The 14,170-nt window shown below is 34.3% G+C and overlaps 1 long non-coding RNA gene across 2 annotated transcripts in view; it reads left to right on the forward strand.

The window, feature by feature from the left end:
- Positions 1–14,170, forward strand: part of LOC143248687 (uncharacterized) — a 69,654-nt gene that overhangs the window by 44,401 nt on the left and 11,083 nt on the right. The gene's annotated exons all lie outside the window — the stretch shown is intronic.

The following is a 14,170-nucleotide window of genomic DNA, read 5'->3' on the forward strand; positions in this document are numbered from 1 at the left end:
CATTAATTGTTGGTAAAAGAGTAGCCTAACAGTTGGCAGTGGGTGGTGATGACTAGCTGCCCTCCCTCTAGTTTTGCACCGCAAAATTAGGGACGGCTAGCACAGATAACCATAGTGTAGCTTTGCGCGAAATTCAAAAACAAAACAAATAATAGATATGGATGATTGTTCTATTTGTTAGTTCTATATTTTTTTAATTTAAAATAGTTGGTGTTTTATAAGATCTTCGCTGATACTATGTCATCACTTTGTTATTCTTACTTCGGCTTCAATTGTTATCATTTAAATAATTTTATCATTAAAATTGTAAATAAAATTTTAAAGATTTACTTAAGTAAATGTTATCAAGATATTAATGGATAAAAGGCTTAGAAACAGTTGAAAGTTATGTATATTTAAAGAGTTATTCGATGTATATTTTTGATTAAATCAAATTACCAAATTTCTTTTAACATAACTTCACCCCACCTCATTCCACCCAAAGGCAACTTAACAAGTAAGAATAACAGATAATTTTACACTCTATTATGTCAAGATGTATACCAATTAAATAATGACTGTTGCTGTTCTGTATTTTGGTGATTGAATTTGTGCTGCCATCTAGTGATACTAAATAACTAAAATATTTTCTCAATCTCTAAAGGGTGTGGCATGTTATATGATCAAATCTTTAAGCAATTAAATACTTGTGTCTACAAGTTGTCTACAAAAATCGCGAAATATGATGAGTATCAACTGGAAGCAGCATGATCAGTTAAATCGAACAACATGTTTTACACGAACGTGCAAATTACAGTAAACTCATACACGATTCGGCAAGTAACACTATGATTATACTCGTATGTCTGCACCCTCATGGCCAAATGTATAATTACGAGCATCAAATTAAAGGCTAATAAACTGACAAGCACGTGAAATTAAACAATTACCCAATCATCACGTCCGATCACACACACGTGTTGCCATTATATTGCTTCTATTGGTTATAGTACTGCTTGAACGTGGTCAGAAAACTGAGTTCAGTGGAGGGTTAAGTTATAAATGAAACCAGGGAATTTGGGCTACTGCGCTAGCCGTCCCTAATTTAGCAGTGTAAGACTAGAGGGAAGGCATTTAGTCATCACCACCCACCGCCAACTACTGGGCTACTTTTTTATCAATGAATAGTGTGACTGACTGTCACATTATAGCGCCCCCAAGGTTGAAAGGGCAAGCATTTTTGGTGGGACGAGGATTCGAACCCCTAACCTTCAGATTACGTTTCGAGCACCCTTACCATCTGTCACGTCTGATCGAGGATTTATTGGACCACTAAATTCTACAGAACATTTATCTTAGTACGTTTCATCGTATAACAAATTGCTGTTTTAACGTGAAATAATGTCTCAAAGACACCCTTCTAGCCCCCTGATTTTCGCCCTACTACAATTTCGTTAAATGTTCCAACATTCTCAAGTAAGGAACTACATATTATTGTGTGAGCACTTTTTTTTACTTTAAAATTTCAAAAGTTTTGTCTCCCTGAGGTGCAACCTCAACTGCAATTTTATTTCTTTTTATTAATGTATGTTTACGCCAAGGGATCTTAAATTATTTGGGCTCGAAAATCCCTTTTTGGAGAAGAACATTTAAGACCTCCACAGTTATTACGTAATTTAAAAATTAAATAGTAACGGCTGTTGTTAAATAAAACGTCATTTTTAAGACAGTTTTATATATATAAGATATGCAATCACGAATCGTGTAATGACGCTGAATAGTGAATATATGCAAGCTTGGTGTGGACCAGAGTTTAGCATGTTCGACTCATGGCTAGAGCCCTGTTGACGTAAAATTTCAACCCGAATTGTGAGAGCTGCAAGTGCACTAACAGAGTAATAGTCAAATATTACTAGTCGGTAAAATAAAAGCTACTCCTAGCGTCGAAAATAGGTATTATTGGCTAGTTCAGCCAGACAGTGGAAAAACTGTGAAGATGAGGGAACTGTCTTTAAATGTATTAGTATCAAACAAATAAAAAATATTGCGTTTACGCCTTTCTAACTTCTGTGGAGCCTTCCATAGGTCCCCCATTTTCGAAACACTTAGTCTTTGATATTCAGCATTGCATATAGTAGGCCTAAGAACTTAACCATAATATCATTATAATTCTAGTTTCCATTTGAAGTTCGACTGTCTTATATTGTGTACGTAAAAACGAATTAAAAATGGAAAAAGAGAAATTAATAATTTTGTATTTGTATTTCAATGAAAAATTAAATCAGGTGAATTATCTTAATTTCTACTAATAATTTTTATTATGGTCCAGTTTAACCTGTCATTAAATTTAAATAAAGATCAACTGATTTTTTTTTTATTTACAATATATCTCGTTTTACTTCCGTAATTTTTTCCGAAAAGTGTAAATTATTTTCGGGTTTGTCTGGTCAAAGAATTGGTAACAATTTACGAACGTCATACTATGTAATGTCAAAGGGTATCCAACATCAAAATAAATAATTTGTAACAAGTACCCAATAATGTTTTTATTAAACAGAAACAGCTTTTAATTCGAGAAAAATATTGCAAACGTCAAAGTGTATCTGCACTCGTAGCTCGTAATAAAAAGCTTCATGTAACAATATTAACATAAATCTTTGAAAATCTTCTATTTACTATTCATGAATTACAGACGCTGGCACAAAATGGTACAATTAGCTATTTTTTACTTAAAAAAAAGCATATTTTAGAAAGAAGGATAGTTAAGTTTTATTCAACTGAAACTCTTGATTTGACTTGCGATAGTGAGTAGTTGAAACAACAAATTATTGGATTAATTGAAATTAATTTTTTATTTATGTTGTTTTATTCTCCTATATATCACGGAGAAACAGGGAAAATTCAATCAAAATCAAATTTCGTTTCGTTCTGGCCTATTAAGACTCGATTTTATTAGCGGTTTAAAAAAAATAAAATTATCTATTTGTAAAAATCTAATGATTTTTAATTGCTCAAAATAGTCAAAAATAGTGGGAAAAACGCGTTTCTTATCTTACTTTTTTTTTGTAAATCCGTATCACTGAATGTTGATCCACAAAATAACTGCAAGGGAGAGAAACTGGAGTTGTATTTGCTAACACTTAACGATAGTTATAACACTATAGCAGACGAATGAGGACAAATAACATTTATAATTAGGCCTAGCAATAATTAGAAAACAAGAAAAATCCAGCACGTTAAACATCATAACTGACGAGTGAAGATAAACAAAATTTAAAATTAGGCCTAGCAATAATTAGAAAACAAGAAAAATCCAGCACGTTAAACATCATAACTGACGAGTGAAGATAAACAAAATTTAAAATTAGGCCTAGCAACAATTAGAAAAGAAGAAAAATCCAGCACGTTAAACATCATAACTGACGAGTGAAGATAAACAAAATTTAAAATTAGGCCTAGCAATAATTAGAAAACAAGAAAAATCCAGCACGTTAAACATCATAACTGACGAGTGAGGATAAACATAATTTAAAATTAGGCCTAAAAGCTGTTAGAAAACAAGAACAAATTTGCAGGTTAAACTACCGAAGATAAAGAGCTGTAAAGTATATTCGACTGATCGCTCGTGTGCAAGGATTTAATAAAACCAGTTGACATCTCCAAAGTTGTAAAAATATACAACAATTTACTGAACAAAGTTAAAACGTATTTTCTCCATTATCTTATGAAAATAAGAAAAATGCAAAAAACTTCATCTATGTAGGAGGTTGTAATTCTGCTGGAACTGAGTACCGAACTTGTTTGAGTTGCTTTATCATATTTTTACCTTTACACGTTGTTGTTATTTTTGTTTGTTTTACCAAAAAATAGGTCCTTTCACCCAGCTGGGCAACTATAATTTTTTGTTGTTGTTATTGAGAATTTCACCTGTGTTAACTCAAGTAAATGTACATGCACAATTTGCACTTTGTGCAAATTACTTTCCAGAAATTTGTTTCCATGGCGCAAGAACCTAAATATTTTTCCAAACCATTTAGTTTTAGAAATTTCTAATGACTTTTTTGTATTTATTCATTATTATTTTTTAAATTTACTTTTTTTAGGATTTCTAAGTTGTCCGAATTTGAGAATCGGTACAAACACTTGAAAAAATAAAAATGAATTTTAAATAAAATAGAATAACTTGGAACTTCTAAAACTGAACTTTTCTATAAATAAAGATTTAGGTCCTCATGTGGACCTGGCATGGTTAGGTGGTTAGAGCGTTCGACTCGTAATCTGAGTGTCGCGATTTCGAACCCCCGTCACACTAAACCTGTTATTATTGCTTTCAATGTGTGTGTGTGTATTTTCTTTTAAGCAAAGCCACATCAGGCTACCTGCTGTATCCACCGAGTGGTATCGAACCCTTAATTTTGGCGTTGTAAATCCGTAAACTTACCACTGTCCCAGCGGGGGAACTTAAACGTGGAGGCATTATAATGTGATGGTTAATCTCTATTCGTTGGTAAAAGAGTAGTCCAATAATGTAGATGATGATGACTAGTTGCCTTCCGTTTATTCGAAACAAGAAAATACAGGAATGAAATAGTTAACTATTAAATATTTTAAAAGTAAAATTTTTGTGAGATAAAATATATTTAAAAGATTGAATTATGGATATCATTAATTAAATACTCGGACGAACACAGTGCTATGTTTCACAAGTAAGAAGTTATTCCGATGTCAACTAAATCAATAAAGGAAGGGCACTTGATACAATATTTTTAAACATTTTAACTTTTTATTAGAACATACTATTTGCAATTTTTTTTTAATATGGCCCAGCATGGCCAGGTGGGTTAAGGCGTTCGACTCGTAATCTGAGGGTCGCAGGTTCGAATCTCTATCACACCAAACATACTCGACCTTTCAGCCGTGGGACGTTACAATGTGACAGTCAATTCCACTATTCATTGGTAAAAAAGTAGCCCAAGAGTTGGCGGTGGGTGGTGATGACTAGCTGCCTTTCCTCTAGTCTTACACTGCTAAATTAGGGACGGCTAGTGCATATAACCCTCGAGTAGCTTAGCTTCAAATAAAAAACAACAACAAAATTTTAAATTCATTTTAAAATGCCAGTGTTGTTTTCAATAAAACTTTAAGTTAAACCAAAGTAAAAAGTTTAATTTGTTTCTTTTAATTAAAATCGAATAAAATAAAAGTAAATGAACATAAATTTACAAATATGTTTGCATATATTTATACTAGATGGCGCTACCAGTGTGCTAAATGTTTTTATTTGAATTTCGCGCAAAGCTGCACGAGTGATATATGTGTTAGGAGTCCAAAACAAGAGAATAATGGCAGTTAGTCATCGCCACACACCGTCAACTCTTGGGCTACTCTTTAACCAACGAATATTGGGATTGACCGTGAAATTATAATTCCCCCACGACTGAAAGACTCGTGTAGCATAGCACCTTTAGTGTGACGGAGATTCGAACCGGCGATCCTCACATTATGAGTCGAGTGCTTTAATCACCTGGCCATGCTGAGCCAGGCATAAATTGTAAAATATACAAACAATTCAAAGTGTACGCATATGTTATCAACATTGTAAAATAGGGGAAAGTACACAATTTATTATGTTATTATTTATTATTCAAACTGCGTGCAGTAACAGCCATACACGCATCAAATTTTGACATACTTTTCCATTAGGTTATTTTCTTACCTGAAGACCTGGCATGGCCAGTTGATTAGGGCAGTTCCCTTATATCATGGGTCGCGGGTTCGAATCCCCCGTCTCACCAAACATCTTCGTCTTTTTAGCCATGGGTGAATTATAATGCAATGGCCAATCCCACTATTCGTTAGTAAAAGAGCAGCCCAAGAGTAGGCGGTGGGTGATGATAACTAGCTGCCTTTCTTTTAGTCTTTCAGTACGAAATTAGGGATGACTAACCAGATAATCATGGTATAGATTTGCGTGAAATTCAAACCAAACCAAATCTGTTCTAAAATATGTACAACTGACAGTAGAAATATGTTCGTTTAACTTTAAAATTATAGTGTCTATTTTTTTTTCATGTGTCCCATCTGCTGGGACACTCTACATAGTGCATATAGAAATAATCCTTGTGTAGCCAAACACGAAATTCTGAAACAATCTTTGAATGTCAAAGATCACTTGGATGTTATAATGTATCATTGGTGATAAACATTTCAATTTCTGCCGCAGAATATTTTGGAAACATGCTGTTCAAAAGAGTCACCAAGAGAATTGTTGTTTTCAAACTTATAACGCATGGGTATCACGTACAAAACCTCGTAAAATTATACATAATGTAAAGACCTGTAAGTTGTCTCACATTCGAGATTCGTTTCTATTGTATCATAAAGTTAGTAGTGTAGACAACTGAAATAAATATCTATTTTCAAGTTCCGGTGGTAGTTGCTGATAAGTGAAAAAGGTGGAATATTCAACAGCCGCGGTATTTGAAATTATTTTGGGCAGGATTAGAACACGTAAATCTATGAGACATTGAGCGTGGTCAAATACAACGATCGAAAGGGTTTGACGTCCTGAGCCCAGAACTATAACTGGAGATAAAATTGGTCAACAAATAACAGAGTTATGAGCATTAGCTTTTAACTTTTAAAAGCTATTAAAGCTTTTAAGCTTTTATTTGAAACATTAGAAACTCAGAACCGTACTACGAGCTACTTAAATGTGGCTAAAATTTGTGTGTGTGTTATAAAGGGTAAAACGAATAGCTACGGTTCTCTCATATCAGGATCAGTGCTAAGAAAAATAAGACATGAACAAGAACCATTCAAATTCTGTACGATTACAAGATGGGTGACAGAAACATAAACCCGACCTAGAATGACTGAATTTCTGTCAGATAATAAGATCTATGACAGAAATAATATATGTGTCCAAGAAGACTTAACATCTATCAGGTTTGTTTTCCTTGGCATATATATATATATATACAACCTCTAACAGGTTAAGCCACTATATAATAAATTCGACGAATTATCGTAACATTAATCACATACTTGCATTAGTTACCTCACTATATGGTAACTAAAAGCTCTCAGGTAATTTTATTGTTCATTTATTTCTTTAATAAGAGGCTTCATGCATACGACCTAATAAAAAAAAAAGTATTCGTTTCTTAGAGTGTGGGTTAAAGTCGAGATAGCTTTTATCATTGGCGGAACCAATGACTAATACGCGGAGTGTCCGTAGAGATACAATAAAACCATTTGATACCTCTGAAAACATTTTAACAAGTGCCTCCTATTTTTTACCAAATTATCTTTGTTAAAAGACTTCTACATCATGAGGCCTAGCATGGCCACGTGGTTAAGACACTTGACTCGTCATCCGAGGGTCGCTGATTCGAATCCCCGTCACACCAAACATGCTCGCCCCTTCAGCCCAGGGGGCGTTATAATGTGACGGTAAATTCCACTATTTGTTAGTAAAAAAGTAGCCCAAGAGTTGGCAGTGGGTGGTGATGACTAGCCGCCTTTCCTCTAGTCTTACACTGCTAAATTAGGAACGGCTAGAGCAGATAGCCCTCGTGTAGCTTAGCGAGAAATTCAAACCAAATCTTCGGCAACCGTAGATTAAAAGTCTACTTTTTCTAATTTAAAATGATATCGTGATCATACTTCTAAGTAAGAGTAATTTTTATAATTAATTGTCTGTACATATTTGTGCTTGTGGCCTCAACAACGAACAAGCATTTTTTTATTTATTGTTTATGAAGTTTCTATTTGCTTAGATTCTGAAAGCTAAGCCAGATAGAAAATAAAATGTCTGTTTGTTAGCTATTTTATTGACACTGCCATCTGGAATGTCATTGAAGTGTAAAATCTTACAATATTTTGTTTTTATCAAAGATACTTCAATTACATAATTGTGTTATATTTCATGGACTACAAATATATATATATATTTTGTGGTCATTATTTCATACTCTCGTCCCTAAGACGTGTACTCAGCAACGGTCAGTTTCAAACTCTCTTTGTTAACCTGAAGGTGACCTAAGAAGGTCATAACGTTGTTCTACTTTATTATAATTAAATTTGTATATCCATACCAGACATCTTTAGAATACATTTTTACTTCAAAAGGGTTTCTTGTCATCGTGAACGACTACTGATTGTTAGCTCGTCAGTAAAGGGATACGAACCATGGATCATTAAGTTTACACTCCTGCGTACTAAACACCGAGCCACTACCAGCCCAACAACAAGGCAAAGTTTCTAGCATCGAATCTTTATATTCAAAATAACAGCAACGAACGCAATATAAAACAAAAGATAGTGTCGTTATCTGAGTGCTAGAAACCTTATTGATACCAAAGGAATTTCTCCGGAACAATATAAAATTCATTAAAATTAACTGGAGGGGGCATAAAATCAACATATATACAAGGATCTCTCAGAGATCGTAATACGAAGAAATAATGACTGTAATGTTGCTAGGGCAAAGTCAAAGAACAATATAGCGAGAAATTAATGCACATGAAGAGGACAAAATAACCACAATTAATTCTCTACTGATAACAATAAGATGCATATTTATTAAGTGCAGATAGCTCTCGAGTAGCTTTGTGCGAAATTCAAAACAAACAAGCATATTTATTGAAATCAAGAAGTAGTTGTTTTTTTAAAGTCTCTCTCTATATATATTTTATATATGTGTATATCTGACGGGCATAGATTTATTATATTTTTCTGATCCATTTGTATAGAGACGACGAAAAAAACTAATTTTATAAGCGACAGGTATTCATATAATAAAAGGTTATTTAAGTCACCAGTGTAAATAAGTGTTTACATTGTAAAGATCGCTTTTCTTGCCGTTCATACTTGAGATGGGTCTGGTATTCAAGTCTGTCCTGTGTTTCACTTGTTTTAGGTTTCCGCCTGGTTAACAACAACGTAACGTTATTTATACACACTACAAATGCAAACAGGGAACCAGTTCCCTAGGTTAGAAACAATAATGATATAATTAAAGAACTATTCCTAACAATTAATGCTATTTTGTACGCAATCTTTAATGGGACATAAGGGTAAAAAATTGCGTATCTTGCGTTTAAGACATTTTCACTGTTTTTACTTAACAATGTCAGCTGATGAACAGTTTGGCTCATAATTGTTGGAAGAAAGCATAAATAACGCTTACAAGAAATAGAACTTTGCAAAGATCTTATGAAACCATACCAACTTCCAAAGACCAGAGGCCTTGCGAAACCATACCAGCTTCCAAAAACCAGAGGCTTTGTGAAACCATACCAACTTTCAAAGACCAGAGGCCTTGTGAAACCATACCAGCTTCCCCTCATCTGGCAACCTTAAATGTATAAAAGCCTACAGTGACCTGATGGAAAATATCACTAATGCCGTTCATCTCATACTACGGACCTTGCAAGGTGACATCAATCAAATCTTATAAAATTCCCCCTCGTCTTGGAGACCACATGCATCTAGAGGTCCTAGTGACCGTATAGATATGTCACTAATAATGTAGTAAGGCTTTGGGTAACATTATGGGAACCATACCAATGTCATCCATGTTAGTGACTCTTCATGTGGTAAGGCTTTGGTAACATTATGAAAATCATACCAATGTCATCCATGTTAGTGACTCTTCATGTGGTAAGGTTTTGGTAACATTATGGAAACCATACCAATGTCATCCATGTTAGTGACTCTTCATGTGGTAAGTATTTGGGTAACATTATGGAAATCATACCAATGTCATCCATGTTAGTGACTCTTCATGTGGTAAGTATTTGGGTAACATTATGGAAATCATACCAATGTCATCCATGTTAGTGACTCTTCATGTGGTAAGGCTTTGGGTAACATTATGGAAACCATACCAATGTCATCCATGTTAGTGACTCTTCATGTGGTAAGGCTTTGGGTAACATTATGGAAACCATACAAATGTCATCCATATTAGTGACTCTTCATGTGGTAAGGCTTTGGGTAACATTATGGGAACCATACCAATGTCATCCATGTTAGTGACTCTTCATGTGGTAAGGCTTTGGGTAACATTATGGAAACCATACCAATGTCATCCATGTTAGTGACTCTTCATGTGGTAAGGCTTTGGGTAACATTATGGAAACCATACCAATGTCATCCATGTTAGTGACTCTTCATGTGGTAAGTCTTTGGGTAACATTATGGAAACCATACCAATGTCATCCATGTTAGTGACTCTTCATGTGGTAAGGCTTTGGGTAACACTATTGAAACCATACCAATGTCATCCATGTTAGTGACTCTTCATGTGGTAAGACTTTGGGTAACATTATGGAAACCATACTAATGTCATCCATGTTAGTGACTCTTCATGTGGTAAGGCTTTGGGTAACATTATGGGAACCATACCAATGTCATCCATGTTAGTGACTCTTCATGTGGTAAGGCTTTGGGTAACATTATGGAAACCATACCAATGCCATCCATGTTAGTGACTCTTCATGTGGTAAGACTTTGGGTAATATTATGGAAACCATACCAATGCCATCCATGTTAGTGACTCTTCATGTGGTAAGACTTTGGGTAACATTATGGAAACCATACCAATGTCATCCATGTTAGTGACTCTTCATGTGGTAAGGCTTTGGGTAACATTATGGGAACCATACCAATGTCATGAATATTGGTGTCCATGGATAATTCTTCAAGATCTTTCTTCTTAGTATTTCTTAACTCACAAAGATTGCTGAAATTCATTATCAAAAAGTTACTTAAGTACACAGAGCAACAGAAAGGTAACTTCATGAAACAAGTTAACAATAGTTTGGGCTATGACAAACAGTATTTTGAGAGACTTTCCAGGAAGAAGAGGTAAAAAAACAAACAGTCCTTTAAAATCACATTTTAAACTTTTAACCCATCATTTATAAGCAGAAAGTAAAGTAATATTATATATACGTTATAAACTCTTTGACATATCCTTCCCACCGCTCTAGTCACTCGTTAAGCCTTTTCTGCCTCAAAATGTCATTCGTAACTTACTACACTATTTGTCATTGTATATATTACCAATCCTGATGCTGCTAGATACGAACGTGTCCGTATTTTATATTTGTAATATTTATCTTCCACTCTCTTTTTCGTTAATATACCAATACTTTGTATTTGTAAAAGAACAGAGAAATTAGTTTATTTATGAAAAAGTGCAGAGAAAGAGTTGTGCCGAAAATTTAGATTATATATAAATTGTTGACAAAATATACCCAATATTTTACCACATTTTCCCCAGGTATGCTTGTTAATACTATTTTGTTGTTTTCTCTCCTTGACTTACATACGTAAACAAAAGCTACCATTTTATAATCTTTACGGTTAAACACAACTGAGTACTTTGGGATTATTTTTCAATTTTATTCATTTTATTTTCAAATCTTTTTAATTGAAAAGGTTTTTTTATAATAAATGCTTCTAAAATTTTTCGGTGTTTTTCACATAGCACGACGTTATTGTTTTTTAAAGCAGTAATATACCTTTTATTATACTAATAGTTTTATCTGTTCTGAAAATGTACATACGCTCACAATTGAACGGATGTAAATATATTTTAGTAAATGTTTTGCACAGCAAGGTTATTAAAGCTTTTAAAAGGACTAGGTTATTTTCACAACCCAACATTTGTACAATGGCTGTAGGTTTGGTTCTAGCACAGTTTTTTTTGCTATATCAGAGTCTGGGTACATTTTTCTGAATAGATGTCCTGTATGATCGGCTACAGCTAGGGTAAATTGTGAGCAATAACGAATTACATGAACATCACTTCTGCATTTATGGTTTCATATTCTGAATTCTTACTCATAAATGTCGTTATCTGCATCGTTTTTGTCTTTGCCTCAGCCTTTTGTTGGTGAGATGCCGATTTTGTATGTCTGGAACAATCGTTTATCCCGCCATGAACCACAGAAAAATCTATGTGACAAACTGTACAAAACCCATGACTGTCACTGACTTTTGATGCAATGACCAGATATTTTGCACTATACTCTTTCCTAAATTTTTGATTCACAGTTTTAGTCCTTTTAGATTTGTCAGAAACAAGACAATCTGGTGAACAAAACCTCTTTTTTTCTTTCTTGTGAAAGATCGCATTGGTGTTTCTATGCCGCTTAGAAAACGAGAAATACCCATCTACGCGAGCGCTGATTGGCTGACAAGCACTGATGATGTAACTATGGATTCCCCCACGTACCCAGTATGGAGAAGCACCGCACTCGAACTACTGGTAGACGTCGGAGATACAAATATTTTGTATTATTTCAAGCACAAACATGATTATCGCAAGTAGCTATTTGGACCATGTCTTTTATTTATTATCAAAATTTATTTGTATCTCAGTAGAAATTTTATTTTCACCCCTTTCAAGCCATGGGGGAACAATTTATAACTTTACTGTATAGGCCTATATAATATATAATAATTTGGGAGTTGCAACAAGTCGTAATATTTGTCTGTATGAGCGTATAGTCGTAATGTATACACCAAAATCGTAATGGTTGGCATCTCTGTAATCTGACTGAATGTTTTCCCAGTCTCTTCTAATTTATCATTATTTTCTAGTTTATTCGCATCAACAGTTGATTCAACGAGTTGTAATCATCTTAAGCCTGTTTTATCAATACATTTCTATCTTCCCTTATTTCATTCAGTGGTTTCCTAAAACCTCACTCCCTTTTCTGTTCTATCAGAACTACCCACTTTATGACTGACTTTCTGTTCGTCCACATTCACCATTTCTCAAGTTGCCTGGTCTTGAGGCTATGGGGCTGCGAATCACGGGTTCGAATTGCTGTCACTAAACATGCTCGCCCTTTCAGCCGTGGGAAACGTTATAATGTGACGGTAACTCCCCAGCTTCTTTAATAAGAGTTGACGGTGCATGGTGGTTACTAGCTGCCTTCTCTCTAGTCTATCACTTCGAAGTTAGGGACAACTAGTGTAGATAGCCCTTTTCGTGAAATTCAAAACAAACCAAATCCATGTTGCCTCAGAATCATTAATGTTATAATTCGTTACACTTTTGCCCATATATATAAACTATATACACTTTACTTCAAATTATTAGGTGTAGAAAAATATTTTTAAAAAGTACTGCTCCAATGTTTTGACCCATAGCTTTCTTTATCGTAATATCTTGTTTCACTAGGAAGCCGGTCTCATGAGTCATCCCACACCTTGGAGTTATAAACTTTCAAACAGTTTCTGTTATGCATCAGAATTCGGTCTATATTTTAAGCCAGGTTCAGCGTTGACTCTCAGTAACCATAAATACAATAACTTCACGCCCTCAAATAAACCAGGAAACCACTATCTGATTTTGCTACTAATAGAAGAAAATTGCACTAAAGTTAAAACCAAAAACATTTTGGCAAGAGTTATATATACAACTAGCTCGAATATTTAAACGGTTTTTGAAAAGCCAGTTGATAAATATCTAGAAGGTTCTTTAGTTGTGTATGCGAGTTGATAGATTTCCAATGAATATTGATTCGCTTTACATTTCTCACAATAATTGCATAATTTCCTCAGATCATTACTTTTCACCTAAAATATTTGCTCTGATGATATTGTATTCCTTTTCGCCCCTCATGTTAATTTTTATTTGCTACAAAACTACACAATGAATTTTATTATCAGCCCTCAGACATACTTCTGAGCCACTGAGAGACTTGATGTAAACAATATTGTCGTTACGTTTAATTTTCGTCTTTTAAACTTTTGTTTCGTGTATTTGAATGGTGTTATTTCTATGTGTTATAAGCTTTACAAAAAAAATTCTTAGTTTAATGTAAAATACACTAGTATTTTACCCACTGTTAGGACTAACCGAATCTTGCCATAATGAACGTAACGTGTATTTTAGTATTTATGCATGAAACTCAATCTCGTGCGCCATCTATTGAATGGATCGCAAATTTGAGTATTCAAGTTTCAGATAATTAGAAAAATAACTGTTTTAAATAAAAGTACTCTCTTCACAACATGAAAGGCCCTGCATGGCCAAGTGGTTAAAGTATTCGCCTCGTAATCCGAGGCTCGCGAGTTCGAATCCCCGTCGCACCAAACATGCTCGCCCCTTCAGCCTTAGGGCGTTATAATGGGGCGGTGAATCCCATTAATCGTTGGTAAAAGA

The sequence above is a fragment of the Tachypleus tridentatus genome, chromosome 4 (genome assembly GCF_004210375.1).
Source record: "Tachypleus tridentatus isolate NWPU-2018 chromosome 4, ASM421037v1, whole genome shotgun sequence".
Classification (NCBI taxonomy): Eukaryota; Metazoa; Arthropoda; class Merostomata; order Xiphosura; family Limulidae; genus Tachypleus; species Tachypleus tridentatus.